Source organism: Rhamphochromis longiceps, linkage group LG8 (genome assembly GCF_057381845.1).
Source record: "Rhamphochromis longiceps isolate RC_006_pf linkage group LG8, R_longiceps_female_GT1.1, whole genome shotgun sequence".
In the NCBI taxonomy this organism is placed as follows: domain Eukaryota; kingdom Metazoa; phylum Chordata; class Actinopteri; order Cichliformes; family Cichlidae; genus Rhamphochromis; species Rhamphochromis longiceps.
The window spans coordinates 10,192,722-10,218,443 of NC_140564.1; the positions used below are offsets into that span (position 1 = coordinate 10,192,722).

At 41.6% G+C, this 25,722-nt stretch overlaps 1 long non-coding RNA gene across 1 annotated transcript; it reads left to right on the forward strand.

Annotated features, from left to right (window-relative positions):
- The first annotated feature begins 3,992 nt into the window (after positions 1-3,992).
- LOC146663082 (uncharacterized) lies at positions 3,993-7,480 on the forward strand. The gene is made up of 4 exons (XR_014912901.1): positions 3,993-4,128; positions 4,303-4,442; positions 4,716-4,833; positions 4,939-7,480. It is a non-coding gene; the product is annotated as an uncharacterized LOC146663082 (long non-coding RNA).
- The last annotated feature ends 18,242 nt before the right edge of the window (positions 7,481-25,722 follow it).

Here is a 25,722-nt window from a genome sequence, read left to right on the forward strand (position 1 = left end):
CACAGAATTTAAATAGAAATTACATCATGAAAATAAAAATACCTTTCCAAGCAGTGAACCCGATTTTTGAATGCTTTCATGCTTAATAATATTTATAATACAAGGAGTGAAGACTGAAGGCTGCCCTTCGAGTCGACCTGAACAGCTTTAACGTGTAATCTTTACAGCAATTGCACTGCCACTCAGCACCCAGCCCTCATAATAAATCTTTTGTGGTCCCGTTCCTTTCTCTCATAGCCATGCCGAATAATGATGGTATCTTTACAGCAGCTAAATGTGGGAAACAAAGTGGAAATATAATCCTGTAATTACAACTTGTGGCCAAAGTGGATGGTGCTCAGCAAAACCCATATTCACACATCTTTGGGCCAATTCACTTAGCTAACAGTCGCCTATTCACACACACAGCACACAGAGTTACGCTAGTGTTTCTGGTCACTTGATCTGTACCGGTATTGCTCTCCACCAACTCCTCAGGGGAAAAATTTGCTACTTTAATTTCTAAACGCTCCACTGTTTTCACAAGTTTGTTGTTAACTTTGTTTTCAGTTTGTTCTGTGCATCTTTAGAAACCTTTTCATGCTGATGCAAAAAATAATGCAGTAAAAAGTACTATCCTCACTCCGATCCTCAACAAGTACACCATGCACACGGGACAAAAACTTACAGAACAGGTAAGCAAAACATGCTGCATGCATATCAGAGAATGCATTGCACTCCTGCATGAGTCTGTGTGTGTATGCAGATTTCTGTACGAGACAGCGTGTCCCTACCGTGCTCCTCTTTAGTTTCCACCCTGTGCTCAGTTTCACTCTATTTCAGAGTTGGCTAATTAATCATGCATTATTGAGAGACAGAACCAGTGAGTGTAATAGCCTTCACTGCAGTCCCAGCACAACGCAAAGTCGGGTCTTAACGACCACGTGTGTGTGTGGGAGCCGCTCAAGGTCGGGTAGAGAGAAACTTTGGATTTCTTTGATTTTCCTGCCCATTTTCAATTATTTAAGGATGAGTTCACACAAACGTGGGTACATCAGCCAGCACCTGTTACCTAAGAGTCTGCTTTGTCTGTTCTACTCTCTGCTGTTCTGCTTTTTTGTGTTCTCCCACATTTGCTGGTGACTGGCTGTCTGTGTTTGCAGTGACTCAAGACAGAGCACTCTAATCCCTCTTCATCATCTTCCAGGTGGGGATTCCTGGTTAGGTGCAGTTAGCCAGTTAGTTTTTTGATCCACGGCACTTGGACGTGGCATGGGTCACCTGCACGTTCCTCTTCATATGCTTCATCTCTCTTTTCCTCTGTCAGCAGGCACCGCGGTGGATGGATGAACCGACAGACTGCCCTCCCCATCTCCTCCTACCTACATAACGTGGGTCGGCACACACGTGCACACTGAGCTCTGCCGCTACGTACCTTCCTCTCTCATTCGCCTCACACACACACAAACGGACGTGCTCTTTCTTTTCCACACACACACAAGCACGCACAATTTCTTGGCAGGATGAAGACCTTGCTTCAAGGGTTTAATCAGAGTCGAAGGGACTCTCGTCTGCAGGCAGCCGTTCTGAGAAATAACACATAAACCGAACGGCAGTGAGGTGCAGCAGCCCACTTTGCAATCAGGCATTTCAAATACTAATCAAACATGAGGCAGAAAATTTGAATTTAACTGAAGTGATGTTGAGGAGCCATCTGCCCATTGATTAGCAGGACACCGCAGAGATCAGTCTCCTCCAGGATGGCAGACGAGATCTGCATATTAGAAATATTATTGATTCGGCTGTTTTTATCATAAATTAGTGTGATTTCTGTGTCTAAGAAGGACACGGGTGACATTTAACACTGACTGACTGCTGCTGACATCTCCCCCATGTCCCTTGATAGTCAATTTAAAAATTGAATTTTATTATCTCAATTATTGTTGCGACGTTACATTAAAACATCCCCTAACCCTGAGTTTTTCACCAATCTGAATAGCCACAAACACATTTTTATTTGTCACGTACACAGTCATACACAGTACGATATGTAGTGAAATGCTTGGACAACTGCTCGTGACCTAAAGAAAACAAAAAAGGAAAAGGCTATGAATAAGGCAGGTTTATCGTCTCAGAAATAATTCTTAGGAAGTGCTCTCCAACCAAGTTGGAAAAGAAATAGTGAGAATAGTTACACCATTTAGTCACAACAATAAAACCACAGGTAAGTTAAACAAATAACACTGATAATGTCATTAGAATGCAATGTTCTGCTGACATGTACCACCCTCCTAAGCCATGCATGGGTCCCTCGTGGAAGCACAGAAGCAGGGAAGACTGGAAAAACTGCACAGGAAACTGCTTGCCACAGCCACATGACCCAGAGGACACCCCCAAAGTGAACCTTTGGACCTGAAAAATACAGAAAGCATCAACAATTCCAGTTAAATTGCTTTCTACTTTCTACTCTGTAGCCATTTAAAGTACTTCTTATTACAAGCCATGTCTATCTGTTCATAAACATGCCTTCAAGTGTTTTCTTATTATCAAACACACACTCACACAGGAGCTATCTGGCATTTCGTATTTGCCCATGGGCACTTTAGCATGTGATCTGAAGGAACTGAGGTTAGAATCGTCGCCTTCTGATTAATGAATAATCCGCTCTAACTCTCGAGCCACAGCCGCAAGGGATCAAAAGACCCAAAACTAATTTATCAAACAGTGGCCTATACTGGCCACATGTACTTAGACCTCCATGGTTTAAACTTCAAGACAACCAACTGCAACTATCAGGATCACCCAGGTTACCTCTCTGGGAAATGCCCATGCTGGACACACTCAAAGAGCTTCTGGGGTACAACCACAAACAGAGATCTCAACTACTGTATGTTTGTGCTGTAGACACTGCATCCACATCACCTACTGCTGCTTTCTAGACTCAAGACTCATCTAGTCTCATTTTAAGCTTAAAACTTCATTTCACTCTTGGCATGTTTTTTACTCTGGCAGCAGAAGTTGACATATTTTGAGTAAAGAGTGCCAAGCTTCTTTAAGAATCTGCATTCATAAACTGCATGGGACATTGCTTTTTAGTCCTAAACAATAGCTTTAGACGTGTGCACTCACCAAAGCTTGAATACAAACTTCTCGGGCTGTTTGTGCCACACAGAAACTTTATGTCTGACAGTTCCAATAAAAATGTTCCAAAAGGTACTGAAAGTACAAATATGGTTAAGTAGGCTCTGTCAATGACTCAAAATTGGCAAATATATTTTTTATATATATATATATTACATATATACATACACATATATATGTGTGTGCCATGTATAATGCTGTGATGTTGAAAACATTTTAAAGATGGGAGTCTAAAAAGACGCTTTTGTTGCCAAGCACAAATGGTGATTAGAGGAACTGTTTTTGGCACTTGGACATTGGCTTCATTTTCAGCCCATGAGATTGCCGTTTGGTGTAATTACAGTCAGTGTGAGTTCTCAACAAAGTCTGACAGGAAAGGAAAAACCATGGGCGTGTGTTTTAAAGAGACTTTGGAAATGGACACGTGTTCTACATGTGCTGCTGTGTGTTGGGCTTCCAAAATCCAGCTGATGTCACCCTTAATACTGCGCCTGACAGCCTCTTATCACATTTACTGCAACTTATCACAAGTGATAGAGCATTGCTTGCAAAGCAGACGGCACTTGAAACCGTTGGAATGGAGTGGAATTTTCCTTTAACTACCAGCCTCGCTCTTTGATCGTGACTGGTGTAAATTTCAAGCTCCCTTGTTGAACCGTGTTAAATGCCCTCCCTTGTCTCACATGCAACTTGTCATACTTTTAAATTTAACTGCACTTTGACCCCTTGTGGCACATGATCCTTAGTTGCTATATGTAAGCTCTATCCTGCAGTTCTCCTCCCCGGCTGTTTTCTTCCACTTGTGTGCATTTATACAGCGCTAAATCTGCGAAATGCTGTGAAAGCCTCACCTGACCTCGCCACACTCTGAAGGCGTACAGCCCTGCTCAGCCCTGGATAATCTGGAGCCAAAAGGGAACAAAGTCAAGCCCACAGAGAGAGAGCGAGATAGAGAGGGGATAAGAGAGAAGCAGCTGATCTATATGTCAGGCTCCAGTTACATGAGAGGTGAGCTCTCTTAATGCCTCACTGCTCCCCATCACAAGGAAGTGGTCACACAGATCGCTGACAGAGCGAGTGACCCGGAAAACGAGACTCGCTAATAAACACACTGCGGTGTTTGGCACAGTGATAACATGAGAGTGGAACATAATACACTGCTTTTTTTCTTCTTTTTTTCAGTGACTAATCTGTAACCTCTGAGATCATCTACTGAAGGGATGTCATGGAAAAACCAACAGCTCGCTAATAAGCTGAGAAATCTCTTGTCTGCCCATCTGTCAATCATCCAGGCGTCTGGGGGGAGGGGCACACATGCACATGTAAGATTGTTGTGAGGACGTTTTGTTAAATTATTGTTTATTCTGAAGTTTAACCACCATAATTAAGTGTCAAACGCTTAGGTAAACCTAACTTTAACTTTAATCCTAAAACAAGTCTTAAAAAAAGAGGCGACCAGGCCAAAAAGTGGACAAACTTTCTTAAATTTGATGGTCTAAAAACTCAAAGTAGTTCAGCTAGACATTATTCGATATTCATTTATTGGGTATTGTCATTGATTTTGTGTCTTTGGTTTCCTGTTACAAATGTCTCAGACTCGTGTTACTTGGGAAAGAGGTCCTCGAAAAAGCTGCAACCCACAGTCTTATGCACACATTCCCTGAGAGAGCTGAGTTTGAGAGACATCCTTACACATGTCCTGTTTTCATAAAAGTAACTTTTTATATGATTAATTAAAGCTGCAAAACCATTGCTTACCCTCCACTAGGACTGCCACATTTCAAAGCATCACGGAGGTGTTTTTCTGTCTTTTAATAGCGCAGAGATGGCGAGGGGGAATCCTGGTGGTCAGCAGAAGACTATTCCTGCAAGGGACCTCTTAGATTACAGCACAAGACCCCCTCAAGTGACTGCTGACATCCAAACATCAGGTGATATCACCTTAAACCACCCTGCTTGAGCTTCTTACGAGACTGTAAAAGATCGTTTATGGGGACTTGAGCAATAAAGCTGTTCAAGTTGGAACCTTGACTGGTAATCAGCTGTGTACAGCTGGAGGCAACACTTCAGACATTAATGAGAATATGATTGATCACATGGGGGGTAATTGAAATTGATTTCTCATTGGAAAGTTAGGACTTAATCCTTGAGGTCTCCAGGAGTTATGAGGGTTATGAGATAGTGGTGAGATTCTGCATTATCATGCACGCCGTAGGCATGCCAACAGAGGTCAGCAGAGCAGACTGTGATCAATACTAGCAGAGACAGACCTGGCGGAGAGTGCTGAGGTATTTGTCGACATCTTTGACGTGTACCTCCAGGATACAGTTGAGTTGATGGATAATGTGCCAGGTATGGACAGAAAAGTTGTTGTGTAATTTGATGTTGCATGCCAGGATTTGAAGATTTCAGCAATAAACACTCAGAGGCAGATATGTGCACACACCCACAACATCTGGCTCATCTGGCTCAGGCCCTGACAGGAAGTGGATTAGAGGAATGGTTGGTTTGATGAGGACAAGCCAACAGAGAATATCTATAATCTGCACAACTACAAATCCGATAGAGATCATGGCAGCAGCCACAAGTTACACTAACATCTGATTGAGGCAACCAGCTGTTATGGGGACCCAGCGTATTCCGGCTAAAGACACAGCATAATGAGTGCATAGGAAAAACAGGACTCAAACACAGCAAGTATCTCTTCGCACCAATTAGCTCTTGATTCATGACATCAAACAAAGGTGCATTGTGACCATGTGTTACCTGTGTGCAAACTGCAATAGCAGGGGACAACGTTAAATGCCCTCCTGGATTGTTGGAGCATCCATTTGCATTTTAGAGTTGCTGTGTTCTCTTGGCACATGATGGGTCCATGACTAAAATAAACCATCTGAAAGCTCTGAGGCTTACAGCCCTTCTGTCGCTCACATATTAGGTGGGCAGAGGCAATTTTTTTAAAGATAATTCAAATCCTATTTGTCTAAAGCCTTAAACCTGAATGAAGAAAAATTCTCAACTAACAAAGAGATTGTAAGAGAATGCATCTCTTGCAGTTCAAGGATTATTTATAATAATTAAGGGGTTATTTCTGTCGGTGTCTATTCATCTAAAATTTACACAGGGTCGAGAAATGAGCAGTCAGTCAAACAGCTCCCAAATTATTTGAAGGTAAAACTGAGAGAAACTGCAGTCAAAATGTCAGATATAAAACTGCACTGCACATGAGCACAAAGTCTAATCATAACTGAGGTCAAAGTTAAGCAAAAGAAAGTTTGGTAATCATTTCCCATTAAAGTAAACACTTCTTAAGTCTAGGAGCTCCTAACACCAGTTTATGGATTTCAAAAAGTTCTTTCAAGTCTTTCAGAACAAAAGATGAAGATTCCAACTGACACACATCATGAACTACACACTTTTCTTTCCCCAAAGAAGTTCTTTGTGTTTTTCTCCAAGAACATTGAGTTAGGGTCACTCAGAGTTTCCCGTTATTTATTACTTTGACTTCACATGGTCAAACTGAAGGGAAAAAACAACCTGCACACCTATTTTATATCACGTCCAAAGTAAGACAACTGAAAACAAACAAAAGTTGAAAACCAGCACAAGATTTAGTGACTCAGTCAGTTACATATTCAGTAGACTGCTGAGGCTGGTGTGTCAGAACGTGAAATAGTAAACTCACCAAATGAAAAGTATAACTCGTGATTTGTCCAATAGAGTATTAAGTGTTAAGACACAAGGGGTGTGAGTGTTTAAGAACTCAGTAGGCATAAATGTCACTCTATCACAGTAGCCTCTTTTACGATGTGTTAAAGGTGAGAATGTTAACCTACAATTCTGCTTCAATGTTCTGTAAAAAAGGTATAAAGGTGAAACGGAGAGGTTTTATTGTTGCAGCAGATATAATGGTAACTGTGGGACGATGTGAGCTTATTGCACATGGGAACAGTTTGCCTTTTGTTCACTTTGTTTAACTTTGTAAAAGTGTAAAACTGAATCCGAACAATTTAATAAACTTACCCATGTGGTCTTTGTACTAAAACTAACTTCATAGTAACATAGTAACTCTATATTTTAACCTATATTTGAATATTTTTGATGTGTTTCAGTTAGAAGTATTATTTTTTTTGTACCCTGATTGCCAAGATTTGGGAGAACAACTTAATAAAATAAAAAAATTACTTATTCTGATTGGTTAAGGTTTACACATTTACACACTAAGCCTGTAGCAAAACAGCAACACAGAATTCCAAATTTGGGGGTTGCAAACGTCTCATCCAACATAAATACACACTAAACACGCGGCCTTTTTGCAAAAAATGTGTCCTTAAAAAAACACACTGTGACCAAAAAGCCGTTTGCGTCAAGCAATAATAACCTGGTCTTAATGTTTCTAAACAAGAAAAAGGAAGAAACAAAGATTTTAGGTTGATCCAGTTCTCAACAGAAGACAGCAGTGGGAGAATTTCAGAGTTTGGTCCAGGAGTTGAAGCTGTATTACGACTGCTTTCGTACATATTTCATCTGAGGAGGCAGAGAAATCATTTCAAAGAGTTGGGAAGAGTCTAGCTACGTGTCTGAGGTAAAATAGTATTATTTTATGATTTCCATATCATTACAACAAGTGCATTTGTTACCAAATTTTCAGATTTGCTTTTGTTTGTGAAAATTGTAATTAAAAAAAAAGAAAAATCTAGCTTTATCTGAAAAAATAAATTCCTGCAAATCTAATTTATTGTCCTGCATGTCTAAATAATCACTGCTGAAGATCCCGGAGGTTTAGGAAAAGTCAGAAATGTGAAAAACGTGGAAATGTCGTCTGCTGAATGATACAAGGAGAATCCCACTTTACTGGAATACAAAGTGCACAGAGGTATGGACTTTGGAAAGTTCATGTGTATGTAAAAACTCAGTAGCATGAATATGTTGTTAAATAAATGAAGAAGCAGTGGTGTGGCTGAAAGGTATCATGAAGAGGGGTATTCTGAACACAGTTCAGACAAACCAGCTATAAAAAGGATTAAGACTTAATGTTGCAGGCTTTGAAGAAGTCATAGTATTGACAAAAAAACAACAAATGTAATAGAAAAACCTTTTGCAAGCCTGCTCTTTGTTTTTCAGTTAAGATTTCCAAGAGCAATGGTGAAATTTCATGCTCAAGATCCCAGTCGTAATACACTGAAATCATCCTGTGTGAAGATCCAGACAGGGCTGACTGCAGGCAATCTTCATCCAGCGTGCACAGAATCAGATCCCACAAAGCCGTGTCCTTGTTTTTCTTGTTCTCGCATATTTTTTGCAAAAATCATTTCCTGCTTCTGTTGCTTCCTCTCGTAAATCACAGCGACACTTCTTTTTGCCATTTCCCTAAAGCATGTTCCTCAAAAAGGCTTCCCTCCCTGCTTCTCATTCATGCCTCAGGTTTAATGTTGTCTGCTCTGTGGTGGTTTTTTTAGCCTCAAACCACTGCTCAACTTTCCATCCTCCAACTCAAAATGAATACACTCCGGAAGGTGCATTCAACAGTGTATCAGGATAAAAGTTTCCTTTTTTTTAAACTTTTAAATAGAGTGAAATAGATGTTCATGGCAGATGCTGAAGCTTAAATGTGATTGATATTTCCTCAAGCACACAAAAATCAAGCTTGTCTCAAGTGAATAAGGTCTGCTGGAGCTGGAATAGATCTAACATGTATAGCAGGGCTCCAAAGAATAGGAAATCACTTTGAAGGCATGCATTTTCAAATAATATGGTGCACAGTCATGCTAAGTTTCATTTTAATGCAATGTACTGCTGTCCCAATTAAAAAGCTCCTTCAATCAAACAGCATGAGCCCCCAGGCATGTGGCTCATTAGCTCTTGGGCTTCTAAAGTTAGCTGTTCTGATTGTTCTTTTCAGTGATTTTGAGTTTAAAGTTACTTATAAGCAAGTACGTTTTTAATTGTTGTTATCTGTGTTACTTTGTAAAAGCTACACTTTTGTATTTTGTTCTTATTAGGCACCGAGAGCTGAACAGTGTGTTTTTGGACAATTAAAACTTTAAGAGACACCATCAGATTCTGAGACGATGGCAATTTGTATGACTGTATATTTAGGGCATTGAAATTTCATGCCTGCAGTGGTGAATGTTCCCTGGTTTTCTGCTTCTATATTAGCTTTGCAGTATCCTGTAGTATCTTCTTTACTAATCCCAAAAGGCTGATTCTGTTCATCTGGACGCAGCGTTTTCAGTGGGGGAAGCGTTTCATCACTCATCCACGTGACTTCTTCAGTGTCAGCTGACTGCAGGTTTCCCCCAAACTTAAAAACAGTACACTTGCACAATGACTGAAAACAGCCCACTGAGTGAACAATGGGCTGGGAGGTCCACTGATCACTGACCACTGATCAATAGCTATGAGTACCACAGAGTTCCCCAACTCACAGAGAGTTGGGGAACGGCTGCAATCACAGCATTGTGAGATGGTGAAGATTCACCATCAGTGGTTGTTGATCAATAGTCATGACAATTTGCATATTGATTAATTGGAAGCTAAAAACAGTTCACCCAATGACAAATAAAGGAGGACTCAACACTAGCCAAAGAACAGCATGGCCAGGATCAGTGTCCTGGCCATGCTATATATATTTTGCTATATATATTTTATACCATTATAGCATTGCAGTCAACTTAAAAATACTATAAATTTAAGAGGCTATTCCCCGTTTCTCTAGTGATTGATTATAGAAATTTGAAATACGTCTTATCCTGTCTTTTGTCCCCTAACCTCCACCAGGTGATCCCTGAGCCTGGTTCGACCAGAGGTATCTTCCTGTTAAAGGGGATTTTTTTTCCTTCCCACTATTGCCGAGTACTTACACATAGGTGCCCGTGTGATTGTTGTTGTTTTCTTTGTATTATTGTAGAATCTTTGCTTTACAGTATAAAGCAATTTGAGGTCACTGATGTTGTGATTTGGTGCTATATAAACAAAACTGAATTTGCATTGGATTGGATTGAATTGAATTAAAATACCTTTCACATGGGAGTTAGTTAGATTGGACAACATGTAAGCCTTAAGATGAAAAGAGAGTGTGATGAATGTGGTTCCGTCTGATATCAGGCTATTAAAGCCTCAGGAGGAACATTTGAGTAACTAGAACAGGAGTTCTCAGAGTTTTTAAGACTAAGTGCCAATTAAGGGAGCCAGAATGTGGACAACGCAGACATGAAACACTTAGATTTAGTGTTTGTAATATTTCTGCTCCGAGACTGTGCTTATGCCTAAGACCTGATTTAGACTGGGGAGCGTCTTCGTAGAGCCTACAACATAATCTACACAAGTGACTGACATCGTTACCATCGTTATGCTTGTGCTGATGCATCATCTGTTAATTACCTCGTGTTTACGTCCTAATGTTTTATAGACAGTGGCAGTCAATTTTCTCTTTGTACATTCTCTCACATCAATTCTGATAGTTTCTCCAGCAAGTCCAGATGTTTTTATTTCCAAGATTTTACACGTTATATTTTCCCCTATTTATTTGGGTACTTGGTTTTATTAGCTCCAAGCATGGCTACCAAATGTCGGGTTCTAGCGGTTAAATTCTGTTGCGGACACGTAGTGTACATGGACAGCTGGCTACACAGATGTGTAGTCACTCCTGTTACAGTTCTTTAAAATTCACCTGAAGGTCAAATGCATAGTTGGTGCATTGCAGTGTTGTGTCTCCATGAACAAATATGCACGATTACAAAAGGTTAGCAGGGGCGCAGATGTCCTCTCAGAGCTTTACACTCTCTATGTTACTTGGACCCAAGCTGACCCGACAATATTTGGATGCAGAAACTATAACACACTCTTTGGTTTCTCAAAGATACCATTCACAAACATGTGGTCACCAACAACGCACAATGGATGTTAACACTGTCTTACTTTCTGGATATTCAGTTATAAACCAATCGCCTGATTAGACTCCATCAATGTAAAACTTTATGATAACCCACCACTACTAAAACCGATCATGGCTATCATGTTTTTTTTAAAACCCAGATGTTTTATAAGGGTTATTGCTGCTAGAAGGAAAATATGGTTGAATAGTTAAGAGGTTATACAGTTATCGCCTTAGTCTCTAGCCCCCGTGAGTCAAGAGGATTGTGGAGCTGTTGTGGCTGTTAATAAAGTATTTGGTGTATATGCGAATGCATCAAAGATGGTAAAAGTTGGTTCTCATGACTCAGTTTTCATAAATAATTTTCAAGTTTTATCCATCATTGGTGGAAATGTCTTGAGACAGAGAGAGGCAGGCAGAGAGGAGGAAGTATCCAACTGTAGTTAAGGTGAACTGAGGTTTGTTTATGATTTTCTATTGCATGTTTTTCACTCGCTGAATGTATTCTTTTGTTATTGTCTGATCATGCTGCCTAACAAAAATGGACAGTAATACTGTCAAGGTTCACATTCCAAGGTGTTGGGGGGAAAAAATCTCAATGCAATAATCGCCAGCAGGACTCTTTGTAGTTTTCCCGACAGTTTTACTAATTAAGTTAGATTAGTCTCTGAATACAAGAAATAAATATCTGCTGGCTCATGGTTTGATAAGCAAAACAGCACTGGGCTCCCTGGAGGCTGTGAGTGAAGCTCTGTCTGGCCCATGAGGCTCACAGTCAACAGTCTGATTCAGGCTGACAGCCTTCTGTGGAATTGGTCTGAGGAAAAGAAAAACAGCACAGCAACAAGGTGAATCACAAACGCGACAAGGCCGTGTAAGGATACGATCAAACGGCAACACTCCCTTTACCCCGGCATGTCTGCGAAGGCCGCGCTGTAATTGGATGAGCAGCCTGCATTTGAAGAAATCCTCCTTCCTGATAGAAATGTTGAGGGACCCTTCAAAAAGGTGTTTCCTAATTTAAATTGCATGCTGGCAAAAAGCCTTAAAACAAAGGGCTTATTTAGGGCTTTAGAAATTTTTGAGGCAGTTCTCTTTTGACCTGTCAAAACTAATGAAACAAGTGACTCCAAAGGCTTGTTTTCATTCATATATGTAAATAGCTTAATCTACAGAGGAGGGGAAAAGCCTGAATAAGGAGTGCAGTTTGTTTTCAGCATCATTATTGCCTGTCAAATGAGGGCTTGTTCTAATACTTTAGATGTACAAAGAACTCAGTTTAAAACCAAAGTTTTTAAACCAGTAATCAAATCCTCTCTCCAGAGGAAGAATGTGATTTATCTGGGTTTTAAAAAGTGAAGCGTCACGTGGGCGTTAGCATAACAAGTAACCAGTACAGCGTTGATGCCGTGCCTGCCAGTTGTCAGCTTTTACTAACAAGACAGCCAGCAGCTGATTCTAACGAAAGCCGAGTGCTTCAAAAAGCAAAAGGTGAAGCGGACGACATCTGAGATAAAATCAGCCACAACGGCTGACAGAACCGAGCATTCAGAAGGATTGCTGCTCCTGAAACTGCTGCAGCATCGTCAGCAAAGTCAAAACTGAAATGATCTAATGCAAACGATCTGCAGCACTATCATCACACAGCGGGCTACAAGGGAGGCAACTGCTCATGCCAATTTTATGACCTGAAGTGTCCTTTATTTTGTGAATCTTCTTTTTTTTTTTTTTTTTTTGTTCCTTCAGTGCAACTGGAAGATTTCAGCTTTGGAACTCGGGCAACTTGCACATTTGAATTTTTCCCTGATGTCCCCGTAAAGCTGTTTTCACGCATGAAGTTCAGACGATTTCAGGGGAATCGTTTTGGGATTTTTGCTACAGCTGTCTGACCCACATGTAGCACTCAGCAGGAAATAGTCCGCTTCAGATGCATTCACTATACTTGAAACAGGGTGAGGGAGCTTCCTGATAGAGTAGCTACCTGAATGTTGTCTGCCATAGAATCCACTTTTAGTTTTAGAATAACATTTCCTTATCTCCGTCATTGTTTATATTAATTATAAGTCACCCTATTAGTATTCCTGATTTGTTAAACTCTGTCTTGTATCAGGTTGTTTATGATTCTTTGTTTAATCTGTCTTCACTTTTAGTTATTGTTATGTTGTATTCTGATATTTGGATTCTTCTGTTAGTGCAGGGGTCTCAAACTCCAGTCCTCGAGGTGTCCTCGGTGTCCTGCAACTTTTCCATGTGTCCCTGTTGCAACACGCCTGAATACAATTAGTAGGTCATTAGCAAGACTCTATAGAAGCACGCTGAGGTGGCAATTCAGCCATTTGATTTATGTTACAGCAGCTCATGAGTGAATGAACACGGTGCAGTAAAAGTACGGTTAGGGGTTGCCTCTTCAGTATGTAGTCAAGTTCTATGCTCTTGCTAATTTTATTCTGGTGTGTTGCAACATGGAAGAGTTTCAGGACTCCGGCCCTCGAGGACTGGAGTTTGTTTGTTTGTTAGCTGTTAGCGTCAGAGATGTTTGGTTTTTGTATGTTGTAGTTTAGTCTCTCTCTGTCTCTTTGGTGTATCTCCATGTTTCTTTTTAGTAAGCATTTGTCTCATGTCTTGTGTTCAGTTTTACTTCCTTCATCTCATTAGCGTCTCCTGTTCCTCATTTGCTCAGCTGTATTTCGTTCCCCTGATTGGCTTCTAGTGTGAGTATTTAAATCCTGTTTTTCCCCAGAGTAGTCTTTAGAGTATCTCCTCCTGTTGTCATGTCTCATATTTGTAGGTCCCTGCTTTATATTGTGGACAGTTACTGACTTTGCTGGTCGTTCTCTTTCAGCCATAAAAAAGATTGTTTTTATTTTATTTATTCTTTAAACCTGACTTGTAAGGGCTAATGTCTGCAGTGCGTTTGATTGAACTGTAACGTACGGCGCAGTTCAAAGACCTCTCTATGTAGCCTCAGAGCAACTGCGGCCTGAGAAGATGTTACTTTGATGTGACCTTCATCTACAGCGTGTGCTCTGTTAATGTATCCCACAGCTTCTCTTGTGATCCGTGCATGTTGCAGTCAGGGGTAGTTACTGTAAGAAAGCACAACGCGGTGCCACAGACACCTGGGTCATAATCTAACAAAAACAATTACACTTGAAGACATACCAGTATTTCATTGAGGCATTGATTAATCACTGGAGTGCTTTGACCTAATTTCTGTTGTCGTGTCAGCATGCACCTTTGGACGATATAAACAGTGATGTTGTGACATGTGATACCGATTTCCATTCCTATGTGATACCAAGTAAAGTTCAGGCTCTTATCAATGATACTGATCTGATACATTGTATTTAAAAACTTAATGTGTCTGAAAAATCAAAAGTAATATAATTTTATATCTCTATAATGAATATAAGATATCAGGCTACTTGTGAGTTATTACTTGTGACTTAACTGTGAGTAGTTTACTCACAATCTAAGACTGCACATGGAATACATTACACATTAATGCAGTGAAGCATTATTGTACTAAAGGCAGTTATCAAATTAGATTTCCAGTTGTTACTGGTTCTTCAGTTACATGATGAGAGGATAGCAAAAGTATCAAACGTGCCATTTTCTTCCTGTGCAGCAATGTTACAATGTTACAGTTAGTGTGCAGGGAGGAGCAAAACAGTGCAGGGCTCTACAACTTTTGAACTTTCGGAGGTTTTTATTTACATTGCAGAAAAGGACAAGAGCATGGTAGTAAGGTGTGAACTGCATGCAAAAGAGAAATAACTGCATTATACTGCCGATGCAATATCAGCTCTTTGCATCAACACAGAGAGCATGCTAACACACAAGCAAAGAACCCGGAGTGAGTGTATGCTAACGCCAGCTGCAGCCTAAGGTTTATATGGTAACTGGTAATTTCAGCAAATGTTTTTGAGACTGTTCAATTGTAGCACTTCCATTAGTTCGCGTCTATGTACTACACTACATATTTATGGTCTGTGTTTGTGTCTGTGTGTGTTTCAAAAGTTAGATTCAGCTGAAATTAAATAAACCAAATTATGCACATACTGACATTTGGAATGACTGACTAGAAATACCATAATAGGGCAGCATTTGCAATGTGTTGTTTAGTGTTTGTGGTCAGAGGCACAGCACTAATTATAAATACTATTGTATGTGTTCTGCTAGAATATATGAGTAATTTTTTCTTTTTCTTTTGTAAGTATTTGTATTGTCAGTGTGACTGATTCACGTGTTGGTGTCTTTGGGGTTTTGTTTTGTTTTATTTTTTTAGACTAACATGTAGGAGTGACCAGCCACTCTGCACTCCCAACCACAGAGCCTTGCGGCCAATGTGACTAAAATCAATAAGCTTTTGCTTACATTAGCACATAGCTAAGCTTAGCCTCTGGCAAAAGTAAATGAAACAATGGTTGAAAAATGACTGTGACAAAGCAGTAATGAGGAAAAGGACAATTTAGCATACCCAACTGCAGTTCATTCTTCAGACAAGTCCAGTTTGCCCAGTTTAGGATTACTGACTGAGCATCATAGATATTCTTCTGACTTTTGACCTTGGGCTGCACATCTCAGATTCTATTTATGCCAAGTCATAAACTGCATGGAAGCAGAAGCCCAAAATGCTAACCAGTGAGTGGGCTCTGTGCGTTTGCACTAGAAGAAAACACAAACGCCTCGAAACGCTCCTACTTAAAAGCTGCAGGAACAAGCACAATACGGAAAACTGAAGTTGACTCAAGCGTGGTAAATATCTCTCAACCAATTCACACAATACACCATCCAGCCACAATTCCCCTGCCTCTCAAACACTCGTGCAGATATCCTGTTTGTGTAAAGACGGCGCGTCTCATCAGTGTGGCATTATACCCACAAAAGTCCACATTAGCACATGAATAGGCATTAAAACAGTGAATTAGAGCTCCCGTGATGCTTTCAACGTGTCCTATCTCTTCAATCCACAAACTCAAGGCCCTCCTCAGACTCCTCTCTCTCTCTCTCTCTCTCTTTGTGAGATGAAAGGATGAAAGCGACGAGGATGAGGGGGTGGACTATTCCTGTCAGAAGAGGGCAAGCCTCAGTGAGTAGACTGTGCGTCACAGGTGTTTGTGTTTTTTCTGGTGCTTCTCTCTGGCTGCGCGAGAACGACATTTGTTTTGCTCTTTTTTTCAGAAATGCTGAGCGCATTTATTGGCTTGTTCTCACAGCACTCCAAGGAATCAAGAGGGGAGTGGGAAAAACAAGGTGAAGGAGAGCTACACAGAGAAATAAAACATAAGGGAGTTGGGGAGGCGAGGGACCGTGGTAAATGAGAACATAAATCATCCGAATGAGACACATGAGTCAGTAGGCAGAATTATGCTCTGAATCTTACCATCAGCAGCTTATTGCAGTCACTGGTTGGGCAGTTGCTACTGCACTTGAGTGGGGTGGGGGTGGGAACCATCCATGTCTGGATTCCCTACAGCAATTACAGGCCAGGCTGAGTCAGAGAGAAGGTTTAAGGATGATTCTGGATTCATATCACATGGGCTTTAGCTTTGTAGATGTGTTCATCATCCCTGTGATAATTGCAATATGCTTGTAAGGAAGGCATCATGGGTGAGACGCAGCCATTTGCTGCAAGGCTGAAAAGCAGCAGCCTGGCTTCAAGTCTACGTCTTTGCTGCATGTCTTCCCCGAGTCCCTCTCCTGGTCCAACTGTGGACTCTCCAATGATGCAAAAGGCAAAAAAATAATATATATATTAAAAAAACAAAGGTGCCAATTGCAGCAAGGGTTCGATTTGCAGGCCCTTCTCTCCCCCCCTGTTTGTCCCCCAACCTTACTGTCTGACTGTCCTATAAAATAAGGGCAAATATGTCCAGAAAATACTGTATCCACACACATGTGTATACATAAAAAATTGAAAGTAGAAGTAGCATCTCGTGCGTCAGCAACTTCTATCCACTTCTGCTCAGACCTGATTTTTGGCCCTTTCGAGATAAATTATTAATACTTGAGCAGTCTATGCTATCAGACATCTCTGTAAAATGCTTTCCAAATGCAGCCACAGTTATAGAAGCACAAACATGTTTGTCTTAGATTGCAGACGTAAAGCAGGAGACAAACAGGAACAGCGATATTATCTCTATTTGTAGAAGTGGATCAGTGAATTCACCAAACAATAGGACAGTGCGCTGTGGAGGAATATTTTCAACAAAGTTCTTTTTGTGGTTATGATTTTTGAGACTACACCATAAGCAAAAAAAAAAAAAGTACTGGGCCACTTACAGATTACACCTACGGGAGCTGCTCGGCCATGGAAACCCACGAAGCTCCCAGCACACAGTTTCTGTGCTGCTCTGCTTTGAAGCCTGCAGTTAGTGCGTCAGCAGAGCATCGCCAACCTATATGCACTACACACCATACACTGTAACTTTCCACTTTGCAAGCATACCATTTACAGCTGATAGTGAAATACCTGGGAGGGAAGACATTGCACAAACTGACTTGTTGCAGCGGTGGTACCCTACTACAGAACCACACTCAGATTTAGCTCTTTAGAACGATCCATTCTGTCATACATGTTTATGAAGGCAGACTGCATGGGCTTGATTTTATGCACCTGTTGCAGTAGGACTGAAAACATCTGAATGCACTAACAGTGTGGCTCAACACAATTCTCATTTGGTCAGTGTCTTCCTCAGTCATTGCTACAGAACCAATAAACTACCTTTAACTTAATAATCACCTGGAGTTTGTAGAATTCAGCTAAAGGAGAATGGTGACCTGTATTTGTGTGCACTCGCTTTTCCTATATATTGTTAGACTGTTTTAAACATGGCAGGTTTGGAAGCTTAAGCTCTAATTCCAAATAAAGTGACTCATATATCAAGCGAAGTGGTGCTTGCTGTAATCCATCTGAAACTAAAAACAGGAGCAGTGATATGTCCTCGTGCACTTTTTAACCAGTATTTATGTCAGCTTGGCCTCTTGTAACCGTGCGAACAGTGTTTGTTGTCACTGAGAAGTGAAGCTGCCGTAGCATTGCATTGTTTGTGGTGAATGCTTGAGCGTACAAATCGCATGACTTTGAACCCAGACTTCTTGATTCACATTGGTCTGTTAGCAAAGAACCAAGACAAAGGTTTATTTCAATAGATGCATTCAACAAACACATCTGGGTGTCTAAAGAAAAATAGACTTGCTTTAATATATTAAGGCTTTTATATAAATATGTAAAAAACGGCTTTCTTCAGGAAAAACTTTGGTTGGAAGCCTTCAAGGTTAAAGTTTTCCACCAAACCTCAACTGATGTCAGAAAACATTCGGAAGGTAACAACAAGAGTTTATCTCTCCGGATGCTGAACGTATTTCCTTTACTTAGAGAGCAGAATAAGGTAGCCTGTGTTTGTGTGCACAGGATATATCTTTGTGGAAGGGTTACTTGGTCAGCCATATCTGACTCTCAGCGACTGTCCTCCTCAGAGGCGAGTCCCCCTCCCTGGCAGCCAGTGCAATCCTCAGCTGGTGGGTAGAGAGGGATACCATGCTCACCCCAGCGTCATAACTTTGTGACCTGGAACTTTTTGATTGACCTTGTGGGGATTTGGGATTAAAGCGGGGTGTGTGTGTGTGTGTGTGTGTGTGTGTGTGTGTGTGTGTGTGTGTGTGTGTGTGTGTGTGTGTGTGTGTGTGTGTGGTGTGGTGTGTGTGTGTGTGTGTGTGTGTGTGTGTGTGTGTGTGGGGTGTGGTGTGGTGTGGTGTGGTGTGTGTGTGGGAGGTGGTATTAAGGTAATCCTGCTGGAATCTGCATATAAACCGTACAAACTACACGATGATGGCCGAGCACAGACGGATAGACTGAGATCATGGTGGCTGTGTGCAAATGTTAAGTCACGAGTTATGTAAGAGATATATGCACACACAGTATACACCATCCCACCATCACTATCTCCCGCTTACCTTCCCCCCTCTCTCTCACACTCCTACACGTGCAGAGTATGCAGGACCCGAGGCTCTCGGAGAGGTTAATATATTTTGACCGATCGCCATTCCAACCTACACAAAAACCTCAAATAGACTCGGGACATGTAGCATGTGTACGTTCTAAAAATAACATCAGAATGAATGTTATTAGCTTAGGAGAGATGCGATCATATGGCTGCCTCTGCTTAAGAACACTGCAGAAATATTCCAGCAATTCTTAAATTGAATTATTGAAATTTCACCCTTAATTTCTGTTTCTTGACTCATTTCTTGGTCATCAAATAATCCTCTAGCATGCTGACAACACTCCATGACTCAGGGCTTTCGGTTTATTAATGCAGAAATTTAATAGGCATAATAAATGTAATCATCTAAATGTATCTAATCTATCTAATAAGAAATCAGATGATAGGTCAGTGGTTTTAAGATTGAATTTGGGGATTCTGCACATTGACATGCTCTGTTTAAAATCACAACAGACTGACACGGAGGGAGCAACATCAGTGGTTAGACTTCTTTCTTGTTGATTGGCACCAAACACTTTTTACATTGTTTTGCAAAATTGTGTTTCTTGCTTGTCTTTGAGTTACGGTTGGGATTGCATCATCGCTGATGATGGCTCAGACCTCAAAGGGCTAAGGCCAGATACCACAGCACAACCTCAGGGGTCTAGCAGAGCACAGGGCTGTTTTGCCAGTAAAAGTTGGACTAACACAATATCAGGCAGGTGATCGTAATTTTACGCCTGATCAGTGCATAACGGATTTCTTCTCGAACGTTACATTGTAACTAAGCTAAAGTAAAGGCCCATTATTCATCCGTCTTCAGTTTGGCTTATATGCCACCATAATTTCAAGAAGATTTAGTGTGTATTTTTCACATTTTTCTCAAGTTTTGTTTATGCAAGTGTTAAGGTGAATCCATGCTTTTGTATGATTCATGCTTCTTTCAGTAACTCAGACTAACGAGGCAGATAAGGCATGAGGGCAACCAAACAGATGGCTGGATCTGCCACCGTCCCCTAACTAATGGTGCATAAGATTTTCAGCTTTGTGTATGAGACTATTATTTCACATTAACCAGAAAGAAAGGAAAAAAATGGATTATTCTTCCTTTTTTAATCAAACTGTAGATTTAATAAGTGCACAAAACAGCTTTTTTTACTTCCTTGGCAGGAACATGATTCCAGCAGTGGCCACTAATCTTGGCTCCTGTGCCACAATCACTTCGTCATCCCATGTTTTCCTCTCTCTCTCTCTCTCTCTCTCTCTCTCTCTCTCTCTCTGGAGTGTTTTTGTGGGGGGTTACATGCTACTTAGCATGGCAACCTAGTGACGCTCTGAGCCTCTTACACAAGTCCATTAGCAAGCTCATGTTTGCATACAAACGCAGGCATACAAACGCACACAGGGATTAGCTGTCGTCACAGCAAGCAGAACCCGTCACGGCTGCTGGAATGGGTGCAGGGTTTCCTCCTACGAAGAGGCTTAAATTAGGAAAGGAAATAAGAAGTGAAGTCAGGTGGGGGCTGAAAGGTTAAAGATACAAGAAAAGCCCTGATGACAGGGCAGCTTTACACTCGCGCACACATAAGAGCTGTGCATCATAAACAAGTATCTGAGTTGACCCCGGTTGGGTAAAATTAGAACCAGACACTCAGATGGCCACACTCTTAAATTGTATCGCTGCTGTTGCAATCGGTGGCTTTAGTGATCTCGCCGTGTTAATAAACTCTGCAAAGAATAGCTCCTGTCTGAGCCGAGAGGAGATTGATTGCAGCTTTTGTCCAGCAGCTCTTTACAGTGTTTGATATCTGCTTGTGTATGCAGCGGCAGTTCTTCTTTCTCCGCTCTCTGTCTTTGACCAAGGTGAAACACGGCTTGATGGGGTTTGCTCTCTCTCTGTGTCGGACTGTGACAGACGTGGATCGGCTCTCTTTGCTACACCGAACAGCATGGATGCGGCTCTTGGGGGTGGGGGTGAAACTGTAGCAACAGGATGGAATTTCAACCTCAAACTTGGCATCGGGTGATTAAAATAAAAATCTGTGCCGCGTTCTCCACATCGCCATCTCTGGTGATTTACAGCGTTAAATATGCTACAGTCATCCTGTCTCTGACTGAGAAGCTGCTCGAGAAAAACCTCACGTCGTCTTCTTCTCCCAGAAAAAAAGTGACTGTTTTCTGCTCGCTCCATTTGTTCCCTCACACTTAAATAGCCTTCATCGTTCTCTTCTAACACTTCCCGATTGTTCTCATGGGAATATTTAAAGCCATTACGACGGGGATCTTTAACCTCTCAGCACTGGTTCCTTTGTAATGTTGCCGATCTTGGTGTTAAATCTTTTTAATGTTGCGCTAAGTCTATGCTCACGTACAAAAAAGATCTATAAACGAAGCTGAGGTGAAACACTTTAGTGTTTGTGCTCTAACAGAGCATTAAAATCTTTATATTGCGTCATGTGACTCTAAGTTGGGTATTAGGGGGGTATTAGCTGGTGTTTACTACATTCAGGAAATTGCATAAACAACAGAAACGGAAGGTAAAAAGTTCAGCATGTAGCCATAACACAGTGATTTAGGGTTTATACACTTATGCAAACATTTTGCAATATTAAAGGTTAGCAGCATGGTAAGAATTAAGCCACAATGCAAGCAAAATATTCTTTTCCACAGTTTCTCAAAGAGCAAACGACAGATGATTACTAATGAAAATATCCCTGCTGTAATTTTTAGATATTACAAGCAAGTACAAACAAGGCAAAGTGGGAAAATGCATCAGAGCGACTGGATGCTCTAGGCTTCCTGTGGCAATTAATTTGAGGTGTTTTAATTCTAAATCTGGCTTTTCCTGAAAATACAGGAGCAAGACATATTCCTGAGCTCCTGCATCTCATAGGAATAAAAACAAAAAAATGTAATTAGGCCTCAGTCAAAATCAGCCACTCCTGACAGATCAGCTTATTTCAAAGTATGGCAAAATCTGTGTGGCAAATCTCATACAGGCTGTGCAATTTCAGCTGCTACAGCCTGCACAGGCGTTGCACACCTGCAAGCTGCTTTGCAACACACATTTGCTTCAGTTTTAATTCTGAGTCTGACTTCATCGCTTTCATATCTGTTGCCCGCTCTGTGCTGATGTCTGGTTGCTCCCCCTGCCTCTGGCTTTTCATGCATGCACATGAAAGGTCCCAGAAGATAGAAAGTACTTGGGGGGGATTCATTAATTCAATCTCTGGATTGATTATGGCAGCATCCTGCCTTATCTGCCCTGCCCTGTTTAACTCATCTTAAAAAATAGACCTGGTACTTCTGGGAGTTCTGGGTTACACCATTGCATGACTGCAGGAATCACAAACATTGTTTTGGGTGGGTTCAATCATCTCCAGTTGCCTCTGGTGGCCACATGTAGCCAGAATGTAGAGCAGCCATGCTCAGTGATTCCCCAGATGTTGGTCAGGAGAGGTATATCTACAGTATATATTTGCAGTGATTGGTCAGTATTCTGGAGTCAAATGTGAGGCCACTTATCCTGATCCCAAACAAATCTATAAAAGAATGACCGACAACGAAAAGAATTACAATGATCTAGTCAAACACTAGACCTCAACCTAATTGAAATGTTTTGGTGGAACTTTAAGAGAGTTGTACATAAACAAACCTGCAAACTTCAGTGAACTGAACTAATGTTGTAGAGAAGGACGGGTCAAAATACCTCCACAGTGATATGAGAAACTGATAAACTCATACAGAAAACAGTTACTTCAACGTATTCTCGCTAACAATAGTTCTATAAACTACTCAGTCTGCACACCTCTTTCAATATCTATATATCTACCACTAGTAACCTGAGTTATCCTCAGTTAGCTGAAGGTTTTTTCTTTGTTTTTTTCCAGTAAAATTCCATTGATTTCCATCAGTGTTGTCTCCTTGCAGGGCTGACCTTGACCTGTGGTAAAGGAATAGGTCCTAGAAGTCTATGTATCTTTGCTGATGTGGCAGATTATCTAAATTTCATCAATATATGAAAATCAGGATCACAGCAAGTAATATTAGAGGTGCTAGAATTACTTTGAAAACTTTTAAAGAATCCTCCAATTTCGAGCTGATTGCTAGAAGTTATCAGTTAAGCACTGCTGGCATTGAACATGAGAGTTTACAGATCAATAGAGTCAATGGTGTGAGTAAAAACACAAGCACTCAGGTTGACATTGAAGGAGAGCCTGGGTACTGTTTTGCCCCGTTCTCTCTAACCTGCTATACAAACAGCATGGTGTCGGGGGGAGGCCGGGACGCTGCAGCACTCTGTCGAGTCCTGGAGGACAGCACAAGTCCATCTCATCTCTTAATTACTGTTGTCCCTGAGAACCAGCCGGCTAATAACTGCCCCACTGCTGCAGCAGGCGGAGGACTCCACTGAGCACGAGCAGATGGAGGAAGAGAGAGAAAGTCTCTGCTTCACAGCGAGCCAGAAGAGAGAAGGCTCAACTAGGCCTTTCTTGACCATCTGGACTAGCATGCAAAACACAGTTCATGCGCACAAGCAGGCACGCACTTTATTTTTGTAATAACACAGGCCATGCTACACCCTGTTCCCAGTCACAGCTGATTTGTAAGAACATTTGTCATCATCATCACCTCTGAACACCTCCATTAGAGACGCCCTTGTCAGAGAGCCAGCGGCAGCAGTACCAGGTAGAGAAAGTACAGTACATATACTGCTCTATACTTAGCAAAACAAGCCCTGCTATTGCTGGTCCGTGCTTTACGTGGATAGCCAGATACAGTAGCAGCCACACTGTAAATAGCAGTGCATTACTGTAAATACACACAGCTTTAACCTGGTCAGCGTGCAGAACTCCTTTTGCTGCTTCCTTTTCTAGGAACATATGTGCTGATGAGGATCAGTGGCAGATATGGGGCAGTATTAGCACGGACACTGATGCGGCTAATCTCCCTAACTTTCTAAGATGTTCTTCTCGTCGGCGTGGACAAGAGCGCGCACACTGGCACGCAAGCCGACCTCAATCCTCCCCTTTCTCTAGGCCGGTGGATCCAAGGGCACAGGTTTTATTTCAGTGCACTCTTGATGAAGAGCTGGCCAGCACACCACTGCCACCACAGTGCGGGTGTGCAGTAGTCTTTTTCTCCTGTGTGACTGCGAAGACTGAGACAGAAGAAACACATTTATATATGAGGAGACTCTGCAGTGGAGAGAAATACTGCCCAGGCTGCAAGACTTTCTGGAGGCTTTCATCTCATCTCAAAGCACACACCATCCAGAATATTAACACTGTGGATTTCATCCAAACCCTAAAAAGAAAAATCTGTCAGATCACTGCAGGGGGATAAATGTAAAACCAGGAACACTTCGGGATACATTAATTAGAGATAATTAACACCTTCCTTAAAATTGAAGGGGATGATAAAGATGTTCAGCCCTCAACGCTTCAGTGTGAGGAGATAAACACAAGGGGAACCTGCAAAGTATTAGACAGATGGTTTTAATCATGCAGCTCATTGGTGTATGCCGCAGTTGCCTTGTCATCTTGAGGTGAAAGAGGCTGAATAAGTTTTCAAAGTAATCTATGTTCTTCTGTGCTTTTGTGAGAAGTTCAAATGTGTTCTGATACTACAGGAAGGTAGGGAAATCGAACGACTAACTGCAATATCCAGATGACAAAACTCAAAGACTAAAAGCCTCAAAAACATCTTTTCTTCCTCCTGCCAAGTCTTTCCTTGACAAGAAAAGAAAGTCAGTGTTGCTGCCTTGCCAGCTCAGGTTCATCTCTGCTTGTTATGCGCAACCTTGATCAAACTATGAAAATAATTTATAAGACTGGCAATTCGAAGAGGCGAGAGCGCAGGCTTTTATTTTCTCCTTCCCTGCCAATCACGGCTTCTGAAGGAATTCTCGCCGTTTGCTGTTCGGCTGGTGTCGAGTCAGGTCATCTGTCAGTCTGCTGAGATTCCTGAAGCCCGTTCACCGCAGGTAAGGTCACCAGTCACCGTGGAAACGCCAAACACTCATTTACACGGATGGGGTAATGTTTTTATTTGGGGTTTCTTTTTTTTCTTCTTCTCCATCAACAGATGCTGACCGTTAAAGAATAGCATGCTGCCTGCACTGTAAGAAGACTAGTATCTCTCGGGTATAGTGAACTGAACAGGTGCTGCAGACGGTGACAGGAACTCGATTTCTGCTCACCTCTCTCTCTCTTACACACACACACACACACACACACACACACACACACACACACACACACACACACACACACACACACACACACACACACAGAAAACAGTGGCCCGCACAAACAACAGCAGCCCAGAGGTAATGCAGATAAGTCGCATTATCCTTTGCACGCTCGCACTCGCTGCCTCTCCTCCTGTATCCCCGGCTCCACACTGTCCTTCAGTGTTTCCATCTCACTCATGAATGTTTGATGGTGCTGCCAGCTGCTCTCTAGTCTGAGGGCGGCACGTGCTCTCGCTCACAAACACAGGCTCTGTATTGTTTGTGGCCTCAGTGGCTCCTGGAAAACAACGGCCGCATGCATGTGTAAAATAGGCACTTTTATGATAACCGTGGAATCGCACAAGAGCGCTTTTTTAAATACACAGGAAAGTCATTGTTTTGTGTCCAAACGCGGGTAATGGCATGAGGCTCATTCATTGGTGAAATCTTATACAAATGAAGTGTGGGCAACTTTCCCTCCCACACAAATCACTCATTTGTCT